Source organism: Polypterus senegalus, chromosome 7 (assembly GCF_016835505.1).
Source record: "Polypterus senegalus isolate Bchr_013 chromosome 7, ASM1683550v1, whole genome shotgun sequence".
Taxonomy (NCBI): Eukaryota; Metazoa; Chordata; class Cladistia; order Polypteriformes; family Polypteridae; genus Polypterus; species Polypterus senegalus.
The window spans coordinates 53,066,946-53,083,895 of record NC_053160.1 but is presented as its reverse complement, the minus strand read 5'-3'; positions in this window follow the sequence as shown (position 1 = coordinate 53,083,895).

Sequence of the window (16,950 nt, the reverse complement as noted above, 5' to 3'; positions counted from 1 at the left end):
GGTGGCAACGCGTCTGGGAGTCGGAGGATTGTTTATTGTGATTATTGTTACTGTATATGAGTATAGTGGAGGAGAGGGTACTTTGTGCACTGTGGCATAAAAATAAACGTTGATTATTGGACTTTTACCTGGTGTCTGGAGTCTTGGACAGGGGTTCAAGGGAGCGATACAGCCCCAATCTGTTACAATATATACACTAGACATTAAGCCCATTACAATAACGGGCACTAGAACAGTAGTGCATAAACATTAGTAGGAACAGTCTATATTAAATGGCAAGGGACCTTGAACTCATTCTGTTTGTTGTCTTAATTTTTTTTTGTCAAAAATAGTTTTGCAAGAAGCCTAAAGTAAAATTATAATGAAAATAAAATAGAAACGTATATGACAATACAGTAAGTATAAATAATATTGCCTTAGTGTAAACCTTTGTAACAATCTGTAATACACAATATCTGAAGAAGATATTTAGGAAAAATTTTCTATTTTTTTACCTCATGAAATGTTTCTATAAAATTTCATTATAAACAACATTTCTTGTAAATATTCTGTCTGAGTCTGGAAACAGTTTGCCTTGTTCGGGACCATCTACAACCTTGACAACAACACCTGGAAAAATTCTAACTCTTGATAATGCAACATATAACTGACTGTGTCTGAATACTGGTTCTGGCAAGTAAATGGCAACTTTTTCTAAGGTTTGCTCTTCTGAGTCTCTCTCTTTTAGTGTTTTTCTGATACTCATTTTCTTATTCTTCAATCAATCTATTTGCTCATATTTTTCTTTGTCTTACAGCCTTTCTTTTGTTGATGTTTACTTGTTGAGTTGACAGTTCTTCCAGGAGATGTTGCTTATATAGGATTTGATTTTCTGTGTCTTTTGTCCCATTTGACGTGTCCTTTTTTTTGAGTGGTATGTTGTTAGTAGATACGTCTGTGATATTTTCTCTTACAGTAATACTGGCTTGTATGTTGCTGTAATATGCGTTACTGTATTGTGTGCCTTTAATTTCCTCTCACAGTAATACTGGTTTGTATTTCTGTAAAATGCCTGTAATTTTCTCTCACAGTAATACTGGCTTTGATGTCTGTAATATGACTTTCATTTTCTGTCACAACAGTGGGCAATCAGCAGAATGTCCCCAGCAACTGATGTAATGTGTGGCGTGCAGCTGATAATCGTACCCGTGGCGTCTCCCCAGCAACTACTGTGCAGTTCCCCAGCAAGTATTTTAATCTGTGGTGGCGTGTAGCTGATTATTGTTTGTGTGGCATCTCCCCAACAACGGATTTTATGTGCGCTACTACCCAATCAGCACTCTCCCCAGTAATGATGTCCTTTATTTGCTTATCATGCGCAGCCACGGCTAGGCCATTCACTGTGTGCCCAGCTTCCATATATATATATATATATATATATATATATATATATATATATATATATATATATATATATATATATATATATATATATATATATATATAGTGTATATATATATATGTATGTATTGTGAGTGAACGACAGTGGGAGATGGCTTTTGAAGGAGGCTATCTCCTGTGAAATCCACCCTGGGCTGGAATGGCACCGCGGATTCCCACAGAGCTGTATGGGAATTGCTATTTGTCAGCTCAGTCCCGTTAGGTTTTGTGGATGCCACCAGGGGTAGCTGTGGGAGTTGCAGAGCCCTACCTGGGAGTAATTCCTGACCTCCCTAATGAACCAGCTGGAATACTCCCAGGTGTGTCTTAAAAGGAGTCAGCTCACAGAGACAAGTCAGAGTCAGGAGGAAGAAGGACAAAGCTGGCCAGAAGGGGGTGGAGACCGAAGGACTGAGACAAACATAAAGAAGAGAACAGTGCTTTACTGCTGTATATTGTGCTGTGCTTAATTGTATGTGCATTTGTGGGGGAACACACACATTTATTTTCCCCTGGAAAATAAATATATATTAATTTTTATAAGTTCACTTAGCTAACTATATAGTTGAAGGTTGGTGAAACCTTATCCTGGGATCATCCTCCACAGGGCTCACACAAACATACGGTCGTCATTGACATTTGCACATACAATAGCTTTGCAGTTTCAGATCTCCAAATAACCTAATCTGTTGTGGGAAACTGGAATATTCTGAGAGAACCCAATAAGGACATGAAACAAATGTGCAAATACTATATTGTGTCCAGGCTAAATGCTGGATCTATAAAATAGTAATGTTAATTATTGAACCACCATGACACTTAAATGTGAATCATTATACTTTTTTTATTAATCTGCTCCTTTCTTGTTAAATTTCTAAATAGGTGTGTGCTTGACTTTCCAGTACTGATTTATGATTTTACATTAGTTGGTCTGTTAACTGCCTTTAGCCATGTAATAATGTGAAGAGTGCTATATCAAAATAAAATAAAATTGTATAGCTTGAGGAAATGAAAGGTTAAAACGTAAAAAAAAATCTCATCTAAGAGCCGGCAGACAGTAGCTTAACATTTTCCACTTTGGCTCTGAGCAGCAAAATGCTGTACACTCTCTGTGTCAGTGTGAATCAATAGTAGCTGGTCTGAGGCCATTAAAGTGATGGCCCTGAAGTGCAAAATCATAAAAATATGTGCCCCAGCAGCAAACTGTGCATTCTCACAGCACATAAGGCTGCACTCATCTAAGAATAGTCAGACTTGTCTGTTCATGCATTTAGGCTTTGTGTTTTGTAATAATTTTAGACTTGACATTTGTGTAAACTCATAGATATTATTTTCTCATAGATTATATTGATATGCAAGTGCAGTGTACCTTAATAAAAAAGTAATAGCACAAAAATTCATTGAAAGTGAAAAAAATGTTAAATACCTGCAGTTATATATAAGAATATCAAGTCAACTGGTATTCAGAAATCCAATAGTTTAATTCAAGACAAATTTCAATAGTTGCACAGTGCTATGAATAGTATTAAGCAGGTTGCAGTATATTATTTTAATATCTTCCATCCAATGCAGAAGGTATGATGTATTATTTTCTTTCAAAAACAATTACCTAGAACAGTGTTTCCCAAACTCGGTCCTGGGGATCCCCTGTGGCTGCAGGTTTTTGTTCCAACCAGCTTCTTTTTTTAATTGAACTCCTGGGCTAATTAAGTGAACTGATATTTCTCAAGTTCTGTGTTTAGGGAACAATATAGAAATTAGAAAACTAAGTTTGTGAAAAAAAAAAAAAAAATGTACCAAGCAGTTATATAGAAATAATGTTTTATGTTTTCTTTTTAACAGTATTTTCATCTTGATTTTCATTCTACTTTACTAGGTGTTCTAATTGTTTAATTAATCCATTATTTACTAATTAGTGGGTCTGACTCTAAAGTAGTTGCAGCCTTTGATTATCCAGTGTTGTTTGCCTGGGTGTCTGATCTGTTTGTTTTAAATTGTCATTATTAAGATACAACAAATGGGGAAAAACTGCACAGAGAAAGGGCAAAGTATAATGAAATCAACAAAAGAGAGTTAAATATTTAAATCTATAGCAAAAGCACAAATATTTATGAATGTCTTATAAATGTAAAAATCATGCTGCTGTGCTTTTCTCTATGTCGAATAAAAGAAAAAAAAAATACCAGCTAATTAAATGAAATGAGTGTTATCAGATGTTGTCACTGATTAAGAATCCGGTTGGAACAAAAACCTGCAGCCACAGGGGGTCCCCAGGACCGAGTTTGGGAAACACTAACCTAGAAGATTAATAGTTTACTTGTTACATATGATAAATCAAACTTGAATAACTATATAGCACCGATCTCACACCAGTGTGTTGACTTCATTAGTGACCTGTTATATATCCTTACCTCCATTTACCTGCAGAATGTCCACTTAATATTAAAAGAGGGTGAATAGTGTCAAACAAAATTTTGACACAAGAGTCAGCAGTAGGATTTTCTAGTGGAGGATTTATTTTTGTCAGTCACATGGCTGAAGGACAGAAGTACATCTATCAATAATCACTAAACAGAGAGCAAATGAAGGGGCAGTGGCAAATGGTAGCAAAATATCAAATACCAAAAGATTCCTAAATTTGAGAAATTAAAGATTAGATCCAAAAACAAAGTTAAGAGAAAAGGTACAGTCCTAACATGCAAGAAAAATCAAAACTAAAGTGATTAAGAACTTAAGAAAACTAATGACGAAGGACAGACCAAGTGGTAAGTTAACTAAATATTTACATCTAGCAGGTAGGAGTAAAGAGGAGGTATGATGGGCTGACCAAGTAAAAGATGAAATTAGAACAATCATTTTTCACAAGACATAGGTTTTCTCCTCTGTAGCAAAAACATGCAGGTTAGATTAGCTGATGACCATTTAGTGAATAGCTTGGGCATCTCATCCAGGGCTGGTACTTGCTTTTTTCTTTTATAATGCTAGGAATAGGCATGGCCTTTTAATGGAAAAAATGGGTTTGAGAAATAGGTGCATAGAAGAATGGATAAATAGAACCAGCTACATTTCTGAAATCTAACAACTAAAATGTTGCCATTAATCTTTTATGACTATTATAGCAGGGCTAGTTTCCACAGTATTTTCTGCTGCAAACACACAAAGTGTCCCTCCCAAAGGATTCTCTAGTAACCAGAGCAGTTACAGGAAATTTCAGTCTGTGTTAAGTGTCCTGGCTATTGGGTCTTTTGCAGATCATAAACCTCAGGTTCCCCTTTCTCTATCTGGTATTCCTGAAGTGATTCATTTATTTGAAACAAGACTCCTCCTGAACTTTGAATGCGCTAGTTGCTTCCAATTATCCCTTCTCACATAGCCACCCCTGTGACAACCAGACAGATAATTAATGCAAGAAAACCAACCATTTGCTGAAATCATTAGGAAATAATTAAAAGTAGACAAATAGTTTTTTGATTTTCTTCTACACATCAGGAAAGGAATGAACAGCTCTAATAGGCACAGAATATTAAAAGATATGATAATGCCAGCTACTTTATTACAGCTCTCTATCATTGTGACTGCAGAATTAAGTAATGGAAGTGGCTTTCAAATGTTACCTTGATGAAAGATTAAAACTTCGTTACACATTCTTTGTATTTCACACTTTAACAGATTTTAATAAAGTGAAGGAATGAAAAATGATTGCATTATGTTTCTTAATGGGATCAGGCTAATGATACTGTAATTCTGTTGATTCTAATTTGTACTGGCTTTGCTATAGAGAAAGAGCAGAAAATATGATCATTCAGAGCTAAAAATCATAACTTGCTAAAATAAAAAATTACAAGCATTTTAAGCTATTTCATATCTCACTACCTTTTTATAAATTATGTTGGAACAATTACTTTGATTTACCGTCTTCATAATGTCCAAAGATGAACATTTCTACAACAAAAGTGCTTAAAGCTAAGTGATACTCCTGAACAACTGTTAAAAATGTGCCCAGGTAAGCATAAGTATTAATGTTGCAATAAACTACACAACATGCATGTCAGACAATTGTTCATTAGAAACGGAAGCTAAATTATACTGTCTTCTTTATTAGATAAATCCATATATATTTGTTTTCCTCTAGAATGCTAAAATGAAAAATCACTAGCTATTACCATATATTAAAACAACACAAAATGCTAGTTTTATTCATGATGTTCTGGAAAGCCAGAATGTGTGCAAGCCTAGAAAATTAAAAGAGTGTGGTTTAGTGATGAAGACCCTGCACTTTAATCCAAAGGTTTGTTGCTTCAATCATTGCTTCTGACATATCGGGAAACCCTAAAAAAGTCATTCAGTCTTCCTATACAAAAGTAAAAAGTCTATATAGCAATAGATACAATTTGTTTTTCATCTTGTAAATCAGCATGGGTTATAGTATCTGCTGCATATACAACAACAACAACAATAATAATAAAAATAATAATAATAATAATAACCTCCTCAACAGTATCGTGAAGTGAAGAGAAAGCTTCATGATGAAATGATCTTAAAGAGCTATGATCTTAAAGAGCACCTGATAGGGTCACCCAAGCCAAACAGCGATGAGCTGGATAAACAATGACACAAAAAATAAAGACATGAGTAGATTTTATTCATACCACATTGCTCATTATGTGGTCAATAAAGGAGCATATCCCCAGTGATCATTGAACAAGTTGGGACTGAAAAATTTGTATCTGACTTAGCACTTACCACACATCAGGTTGGTAACTGTACTGAGAATACCCAAAGTGCCAAAATCAATATACCAGTATCTTCAGCTTCAAAAATTAATAGAAGACACAGCTGAACACAAGAAGAGTGTAAAGAAGTCTTGTAGTCATATTATACTAAAATCAAAACTAGAGTGGCAAGAGCCAGACGATCACTTGCCATATGGAATATATAACCCCCATCACCACCGCTACAACCAAACTTGACAGCAAGCAGCCTAGCAAATATTTATAGGAACACTGAGAAGAAAAGATGGCTCACTATGGTGGGGTTGTACCATATAATAAAGACAAGTGAACACAAAATTGACTCATACAACCTAAATGTCCAAAACCAACCTCATGCCCAGGAGATAACACTACCTGAAAAACAACGTGAGAAAGCAACACCATCCGAGCAATTAAAATACCAGCTGTAGGCATGGAATAGAGCTATTAAATACAGCTTTTTGAGATGCAGTCCATTGTCTTCAAGGAGTGAAAAGCAACTGAAAGCTGCCAACTGAGCTTTGGTGAAGAATTGCAAGAATGAGCATTTTATCTGTGACAAAAGAAGAATACAAATAAGCAAGAAAAGATTTGGGGAACTTCCCGTATATTGGTTACTAGCAAAATACCCGCGCTTCGCAGCGGAGAAGTAGTGTGTTAAAGAAGCAATGAAAAAGAAAAGGAAACATTTTGAAAATAACGTAACATGATTGTCAATGTTATTGTTTTGTCACTGTTGCGAGTGATGAGTGTTGTTGTCATATATATATATATATATTTACACACACACACAAATACATACACACATACATACATACACACACATATATACACACAAATACATATATATATATATACATACACACACACATATATAAACATATATATACATATACATACATATCTACATATATACACACACAGCTATTTCGTATCAGTGCAATACGCTGTTTGTTAAAACGGATGACACCCGCTCTTACGCAAGTCTGCGTGGATATTATGAACTATCGTATTTGTTCAAGTTCTATTTAAATTTTAAATAGAAGGAATTTTTATTTAGTCGACAGAAATATCTTTGGTAGGAATGGTAAAAACAGACAGGAATATTATTCCTGAATAAATCAACTCAAACCTTAAACAACTTATAATATTTTGCTCTCCATAAAAATATATCCTGTCTAAATTATACAAGTTAGAAATAAAGTAAACATTAAAAGAACAAACATTCAAATTTCTTTACTCTTATGTAATTTTATATTTTATAAAAAATAAACTTAGATTTTAAATATCCCAAAAGATTTTGCTCTCCATAAAAATATATCCTGTCAAAATTATACAAATTCAAATATGAACATGCTGCATAACAAAACCTGGAAATATAAATAAAATGTGTTCCTTTCAGCAATAACAAATCAAATCATTCAGTTGTCTTTGCTCATATGTCATTTTAGAGCTGGACGCCTGGCATCTTTTTTTGGCCACAGGTTCGTTTCTGTTTGGTGTGAGGTTCTGTGTTGTGGAGATTCTCAGGATGGATTGCAGGTGCTCATCAGTGAGGCGCTCCTGTGTGCTGTTTTGTTAGTCTTTATCACTGAGAAGAGCTTCTCACACAGATATGTGCTACCAAACATGCACAAGGTTCGAGCCGCATGTAGACGGACTTTTTGTTCTTCAAAGTCACCAAAGCGCCGTGCAAACTCAGTGCGCTCAGTTTATCAGCAAAGTGCGATTTGGGAACACCGTAGTGACGACTTGGTTTAACATTACTTGGTAACAGGGAAAGTGGGGCAAGTGGTTGTGTCTCCCATAAAAGCAGCTCAACTTGAAATCACTTTGTGATTGTGCACGGTAAAACGTCCGCTGAAGTGTCAGATTCTTATTTAATTCTTCTGCTTTCTGTATCTTCTGCATTGCATTCAGGTCTTTCAGGTTACCCTGATGTTTTGTTTTATAGTGCCGTCTTAGATTAAATTCTGTAATTACAGCCACATTAGCTCCACAAATGAGACACACGGGTTCAGTAAACATATACTCAGCCTCCCATCGGTTTTAAAGGCTCTATTTTCAGAATCAACTTTTCTCTTCAGCATCGTGTGAGCTAGCTTCGCAATAACTTGCAGCATCTTAAGGTAGACTTGATTAACGCGGTAACTGTTCGGCAAGGCAGCTGAAGCGCTGCATTATGGGATCTGTAGTTTATTGTGTTACCAGCGCTTCATATACCCGGCTTTAATAACAATAATACAGTATATAAAATGATCTCGGGCGGATATAATTACACGCCGGGCGGATGTGGCCCGGCCCTTGAGTTTGACACATATGGACTAAATAGAACTTGAAAAGATATATTTTTCAAATGTGATCGCGCAATTCAGATAGAGTTGACGCGCACTACAGCCTGCATGCCTCAATAAGTCATCCTCCCTTGCCCTTACTTTTTTACCGTTCATCTAATGAATACACTGAGTATGGCTTTACCAAAACAATCACTGATGGCGAATAAAGTATCCATTATTCGAGTATGTAGATCGGGTTATATATATATATATACATATATATATACCCGCGTATCGCAGCGGAGAAGTAGTGTGTTAAAAAAGCTAGAAAAGAAAAGGGAACATTTTAAAAATAACGTAACATGACTGTCAATATACAGTATTTGTTTTGTGAGTGTTACTGAGTGTTGCTGTCATCAAGGATTTGATTATCATTATTTCTTTCAATCAGGTTCGTATTTGTAGGATGTGTTGTGTTCAAGTTACATTCCGTGTTTGTCAATCGTTGTAAAGATGACAGGTTTCATTCATCGATTCGTTTCTTACTGCATCAATAAACAGCTCGTCTTCTTCTTTATCTGAGACCTGACACACTGCATGCACGGGTTTTTTTTACACTGTCTTCCTTTAGCGGGACATTGACTTTTTCCAACGTGTGCTTTGTTTCCGCAGTAGTTGGATTTATGAATATGCTTGTATGTATGAGACGCTTCATATTTTTTGCTGCCTTTTCAATTGTGTAATTCAGTTTTTGTTCAGCTCTTTGGAACTGTTGCCTTTTATCTGTGCACTGCGTCAGTTCACGTGAGCCGCTCGGTGTACATGCATCGAAGGTTCCCAGCTGTGCTGGTGCCATCTGGTGCTATGTCCATGGCTGTATTTAATGTTACCTTAGTCCTGGCACTTAAAACTTTCTCTCGCAGTTTCGCTGAGTTTGTGTCAAACACCACCCTGACCATCTCATCTTCCTCTCCATAAGCACAGTCCTTAACCCGTGAATATTTAGTGGCAGTTTGCTATTGGATTGCCGCTGACGGACGGCCTTATATGGGCAGGCACTAAATTACAAACGCCAGCGACAGCCTATGAACTTAATTTAAAGTGTAGGTTTACACGCTTTGTTTCAAGTAGCAGAACTCATCAATATGGTTGTATATGTCACTCGCTCGCTTCTTATTGTTTCGCTGCATTCTCAATTATATAATGCATATTTTCCTCAGCGCTTTTGAAGGTCTTCCTGGTTTTCTATGTACTGCGTGATTACGTGGGAGGCGTGATGATGTCACACGAAACTCCGCCCCCACGGCGTTGAAGCTCATCTCCATTACAGTAAATGGGGAAAAACTGCTTCCAGTTATGACCATTACGTAGAATTTCGATATAAAACCTGCCCAACTTTTGTAAGGAAGCTGTAAGGAATGAACCTGCCAAATTTCAGCCTTCCACCCACACGGGAAGTTGGAGAATTAGTGATGAGTCAGTGAGTGAGTGAGTGAGTGAGTTAGTGAGTGAGTGAGGGCTTTGCCTTTTATTAGTATAGATGAATCCCAGGTTCAAATCACGGTCAAAATAAATCACAATAGACATTTGACAGTCACACAATGAATTTCTGGAGCTTTTATGGAAGTGTAACAGGATATACAACTGACAGGAAATTAAATCAAAACAGATGTGAGGTTGACTAAAGGATCACGTACGGATGTGGGTTTTTTTCCGGTATGACAAGCTTTTATTATTTTTTCTGCAGGCCCTTATTTTGCGTTCTTTCACGCCCAATCAAGCCCTTTGGCTGTCACCTATTCACTGAAATCAACTGATGCAGTATATGCAGCCACAACAATAGTGTCTGGTAAAATCAAGTCTAGGCCGCCACATAGGCTAGCATTTTACAAAGGACAAAATTTTGTCATTCCACAAATATATATCAATTCTGGCTAAGCTAAGAAAAGGAGTTATCCCCTGAGCACTGCATCAGAAAAAAAGATTATAAGATGACATGCCATAAGCAGATTAAAAGAAGTCTCAAAAACAGTCAAGGTGGAACTTCAGGCAAAGGCTCAAGGCCTAAGGATGTACACAGAAATATCAGATCAATACCATCAGCACAGAGTCATTCAAGAGTACACCAAGAGGTTTTTAACCAAACATAGAGTCCTTTTATAGAACCACGTTTCCAGCAGAATACTGAAGCCTTTTGGAAAAACATTCTTGAGGAGTGCAGGTCTCTCCACAGCAAGACCACTTGGATTTAACGATAAGCCCCATCCTACAAGAACATGGCTGCTAAACCACAAATGATCTTCTTGTGTGAGATCAACCACATTGTCAAAGGTCTCCACAACTAGACAAATCTTCTTTCAGAAAAAGTACAGAACTTCTTAATTAAGAACTTTGATGCTCAGCAATGCCATTTTACAAGAGCCCTTAGCGAAGCCACCAGTAAATGAAGAATTCTACCAGATTGGTTCACCACTGAAGTGACCTTTCTGCTCTCAAAAGGCAATTAACCATTAATATGCCTTTGATAACATAACACAGTTAGAATGTGGCAGCCCAAATCCAGCTCAAAATTCATAAAGTTTCTAGAGGCTGCAAAGACAGAGTGGAAAATCCACTGAATTGCCATCAAGTGAAGAATATTCCAAGGCAACATCTCGTCACCATCATTATTCTATATGCTGCTGACCCCACTAACTAACATGCTGAACAGTGACAACATAGGATATATCTTGCAGAAATTTCACCAACAATACATGGACGACCTAAAGCTGTTTGCAAAGAATGACGATCAATTAAAACAAGAGAGCTTGGAACAGCGAACACATTTAGGAACAAGATCCAGATTGAGTCTGGGCTAGATATGTGCTCCAAAGCCATTATCGGGTGTGGCAGACTTGTCTCAGCCCCAAATATCAGGATAAATGACAATGCTAGGGTCCAAAATCTTAATATGGATGAAGTCTACAAGTATCTTGGTGTAGACCAAAGTGATAGTATACAGCACAAGTTAAAAGAAAAACAGAAAGAATACTATCTGAATATAAGGCTAATCTTTAGTAATGAGCTTAACTCAAACAATAAAATGCAAGTGGTGAATAGCTTAGCAGTACCAGAGTGGAACACAACATAAGTACAGCTTTACAATCATTAACTGGGGAGAGCAGAAAATACAGGAAATGGACAGGAAGACCAGAAAAAACTATTGACAAATGATGTACTGCAGCATCATAAAGGTGAATAAGGGTCATCCATATATTCGTAGAAGTAGTGAAGACCATGTTCTCAGAGCTGGAAAGTGCATCCAAGAGCATGATAGTCGACCACTATACATCAGGCAAGGAACCAACAAATAACCAGGCACTTAATAAGACAAGAGAAAGAGAAGTACTGTATTCTTTACTGGCAGGGAGATAAAGAACCAAAATACTAAGCCTGACATAAGTCCGCAGACAACAGAAATTAGCCTGGAGCCCACCAAAAGCAGGGTGAAGACTTTGTTCATCAACAAAAGAAATCAACAAGCTATTGTCGTAGTTACTCAATTGTCAGTTTTATAGACAGATTTCCAATGAATATATCTATGGAGCAATATTTCAGAAATACACAAAATTAAATATTGTAAATGTATTATGAAATGTGAAAATATATAAACACATAATGATAGGTGAACATAAATAATTAAGTGTGTCATGAAATATACATTTTTTAAAATATTTATTTATGTATTATTTAATCTTTCGTTTATTTATTTCAGTGACACTGCATGCACATGAAATATGCTTTGCAATGAAAACTGTCAAAGTAGAAACACAGTGGGTTCTATTGAGTATTTTTTTGATTGGTGAATCATTGGTAGAAGAGTTGTAAACAGCAGCAACTTCGGACATGCCTATGAGGCACAGAACTTGCAATATACAGTATATCAACAGAAAACTGAGCTTTGGATGGCTACTAAGCTCTGAGCTGAAGGGGCAGACAGAGAGTCTTCTCATAGAAGTTTAAGATCCAGCACTTAACACATGCTATTACCAAAGAAATATCTTGACAATTTATGCTGTAAACAAATGCATGTTGTGTGAACAACAAACAGAGTATATCAGGCATATTGTTAATGCATAGTTAGCTACGTGAACTTGTGCATGTGCAAGCTTAGCTTCCAGTGTATGACCACAGGTACAATCACCAACCTAAAAAGCTCTTAAGATTGAGAATTTCACTGTCATGTTTAACATGGCTATGAACACCAATTACATCATCAAAGAAAATCAACTTGATATCATACTTCATGATCAAAGTAAGACACAATGCATACTTATTGATGAAGCAGTTCCAGATGATGCAAAAGTCTCAAGTAAATGGAAAAATTAAGCAAATACAAAGACCTCAGAATAAAGATTTCTTGCATGTGGAACACTTGTGTGACCAGTCATAGTTGGCGCTTTTGGAACAGTTATACTTTGTCCCTAGAAATACAGTACATTGATAAGCTGTCTGGCTAAGCAAATGTTCACGTGCTTCACAATCTCCTGGCCATTGGACAGTAACAGCACAAAAAAGAATCTCAGAAAAGATCAAATAAGATTCTCAGTCCACAGCAACCAGGAGAAGCTGAGACATTTATTAATAATAATAGTAATAATAATACCTAAAGGATCTATGGTGTATGTTGACAAAATTGTGAAAAAAGATAAAGTTGTAGTTCTGTTTTCTTCCTTAAACAAATGAACCTCCTTTTCAACTACAAAACATAAGCCAATGATCTTAATAATGTGTATTCAAATTCTGCTCTTTAATTTCCATTTTGTGTCTTCAATGACTTAGTAATCCCATGGCTCTACAATACATCAGTAAGTGCCCAATAACACACTACACAGCTCTGAAAACAGCTAAAGACAGTCACTTCAAATGTTAATCACTATAACTATATGTGCTATAGTAACATTCCATTCATGTGATTTTCGCCCTATCCTGAATTTTCAACGGTGGAATGATGCAACATTTGAGAACTATTTGTAAGGATCAATAATTTGCGACACATTTTCATTCTTTTTTTCAAAGTTCACTTTTGGTTCTAAATAGTGTGTTTTTTTATTCTGAAATTTAACACTATGTAATTTTTCTTATGCCAATATGATGATCGATCTCATATTTTAGGATGCTGTTTTATCTTTTCTTTTGCAAGGCACAACATAATGACCTAGTATGTAAAATGTCCAAACTTTCCTATAGCCTGTGTACTTCAGTTTTAACACATACTTAGTAATTAATTAATTGTAAAACATTTTTGAGTATTGAAGAGGTACTGAAAAGAGGAAGGAAGGAAGGAAATTATTAGGATAATTCAGAGAGAACAAAGTAGAAGGGGCATGTGTTTAAGCATGATGGCTATTCAGGGATACCATTAAACAGTGAATAGAGGCGGAAAGAGTCAAGCGGAAGACAAAGAATGATGGTACTGAACAATAAAGGAACAGAAGGTACCAGAGTGTGAAGCGGAAGGCACAAAATAAGAAAGTTTGGCAAAAAATGACTGAATAAATAAATGATTTAATTAATTTTTAAAAGATATTCAAATGAAGATATTGTGACAAGTACTCAACTGAGGAATGTAAATTACACATAATTTCAAATAAGTCCAAGAGCACTTCAATCTGTTTCTCCTGCTGTACAGTCTCTCCCGTTCTTGCGTCACATGAAGTCCTACTTAAACAGGTGTACATTCTGGTTGTTCCTGACTGCTCCTACACTTCTCTACCACAGAACTCCTCTACTTCTGCCTATTTTAATTTAATGCCATAATTTTCTATTAATTAAAATCAACCAGGACAAGGAAAATGAAAATGATGATGATACCATAATATTGGTAAGATAACACCTAAATTTCAAGTGGTTTTGGCAGAAGAAGCACTCACACCTTGCCACAAGCTAGAGACTCACTCAAGTGGTGCACCTCTCCATTGCACATCCTCACTCAGGGCTGCTGGAAACTTATTTGGGCTGCTAGCTTCTAAGTGGCCTATTAGGCAGTTTAATTAAAGAAGGTCTACACAACACCCCAGTAAGCAATCAGGCTTCATTTCAGCCTCACTACAGTCACTTCTCTACGTTATGTGCCTTTACTCAGAGCTGCAGGAAGAGAACTGTTAAAGTCTCACAACAAGCCTATTGCATTGGTTTTTCTTCAGTTTACATCAGCTGCTTCCTATCAGTTCTCAGGGAACTGGCCGATAGATCAGGAATATCTCAGCCAAACTTTGGTACATCATGCCCATTGTGCAGAAAGCCATTTTTAGACCAGCAAGAAACAACATCTAGTTTTCGTATGGTGTGGGTGTACAACATAAAAACACAATTTGCAGTAGTGTCTAGTTCTCCTAACATAATCAAAGCACTTTACTGCATTCATATTGCAATTAGGGCACCTAGCAAGAATGAAGCTGCTTTTGTTAACCATGAGCAGTGACATTCCATTAACACACAAGTCATCTATGATTCCAAGATGTGTCTGACAGACATTGTGTCTCAGTGGCCTGCTTCAACCTATGATTCATTCATTCTGAGGTAAAGTACCTCTGGCAAATGCAACAGTACTATACGTGGGTGATGGCTTGTTGCTAAGGTAACTGGCTGAACTCTCAGTTTTTCATATGATCTGTACCACTCATTGTAACGGTACCCACATCATTAAGTGTGCCGGTGATAGTGACTACCCGCTCAGATGCTGGAGCCTTATGCCCTTCCTGATCCCCAGAACGCAATGGAGATGCACTATAATGCAGCACATGACCAGATACTCTTGAATGCAGTTGATAGGATCTTGATGTGTCAGATGGGAGGCGGCTCTAACAGCCAATGAAGTTCCTCAGCATTGCAATTGCATATGTATGAGGTTGATTAGCACAGTCCATGTATAATTGTGTTCAAAGCATGATCACGTATACATATTTACAGTACAGGGTGGTCCAGATCTAATTAGGCAGAACCAGATCATCTGGATGACTTTGATTTATGTGGGGACGATTCCAGTTCGGTGCGAAGAAGATTCTTCATGTTGTCAGTTCGCACACTTCTTGATGGTCCGGAATTTTCCGGGTGATTTTCTATGTAACAAACTTAATAAGTTATAGCGTAATGAAAATTGCATAATTAGATCTGGACAACCCTATACAAGGTAATTGTGATTTATAAAGGGTAAAAAACAGGTTTTATAAATTGGATTTATTTTTTGCCATATGCATTTTCCTGTTCTTTTTTTTTTTTGACACGCGCTTATTTTCATACTGAAATCCACATAAAGTTCTATGGTCTAAAGTTAAAGGTCTGAGGAAGATGTCTTAACTTCTGTAGATAAATGATAATTATTTTTAAACAAAAAGAATAAAATTAAAACACTTTATCAGCCATGCACAATCCAAAATCCTCCTCATTAGACTCTTCTAAAGTGTCAGGATGACTGTAACACATATCAGGAAAAGCAGCACTTAGTGTGACATGTACAATCAATCAGTGGCAAGGCAGAATGTCATGTGTTAAACGTCATATAAAAAAGATAGACTGAACGTGAATCTGACAGCTAGATGACAGAGCTCAGTCAACTGAGTACTATGTACTATGCACTTCATTTATTTACAGTTGCTCTATCCATCTGCTAATCCATTGTCTGAATGCACATTACAGGGTCACAATGAACCAGAGATTATTTCAGAATCATTGGTGAAGGGTAGAAACCAAACCTGATGAAACACTAGTCTGCCACAAGGCACATTCACACATTCAGGGCCAATTTGAGATAATAATTAGCTAGGTATTGAGACAATTAACCAAACTACAGGGGGAAAATGCCACCTGGACATGAACAATGAGAAATAAGAATCAAAACCATGTCACAGGAGTAGTGGACCATCAGCACTAACCCCCTAAATTACTTAATTCATCATTTTTATCTGCTCAGGAACCCTTGCCTTTCAAATCAGTAATGGTAGGAAGACAGTCTAAGACAAGATATCAGTCCATCACTAGACACACTCACTCCCTCATCCATACTCACTAGTAGCAGGCCATTCAGAGTTGTTATTCAACCTATAACACAAATACTATAAATAAATATGGATAATGTTGTATTTGAATACTACAGTAGAACTGTCAAGAAGGTAGGCACATTTAGTTATACTGGTGAAATCATAATTTGTGCTTTTTACTTACCAGTCGATGCAATCAATGTCACACTTTACTGGTAGGATACATTACAACTGAAAAAGAACTTTTACTTCATAGGAAACAGGCTGCTCATTCCTGCTGTGTACCTGATGCTACCAGGATCGTCTCCAGTGCCCATCAATCATGAAATGGATAAGAGGTTTAGACAATGAAAAGATGAATGAATGGCTTGTTGCTTCAAAGACCTTAAGTTACTGAGCTGACCATCAGATGGAACTCTGCAGCATGTACTTCAGTGCCACGTCCTTGCCATTCTCATGTTACTAATCCCATCAGGAGCGGAAATG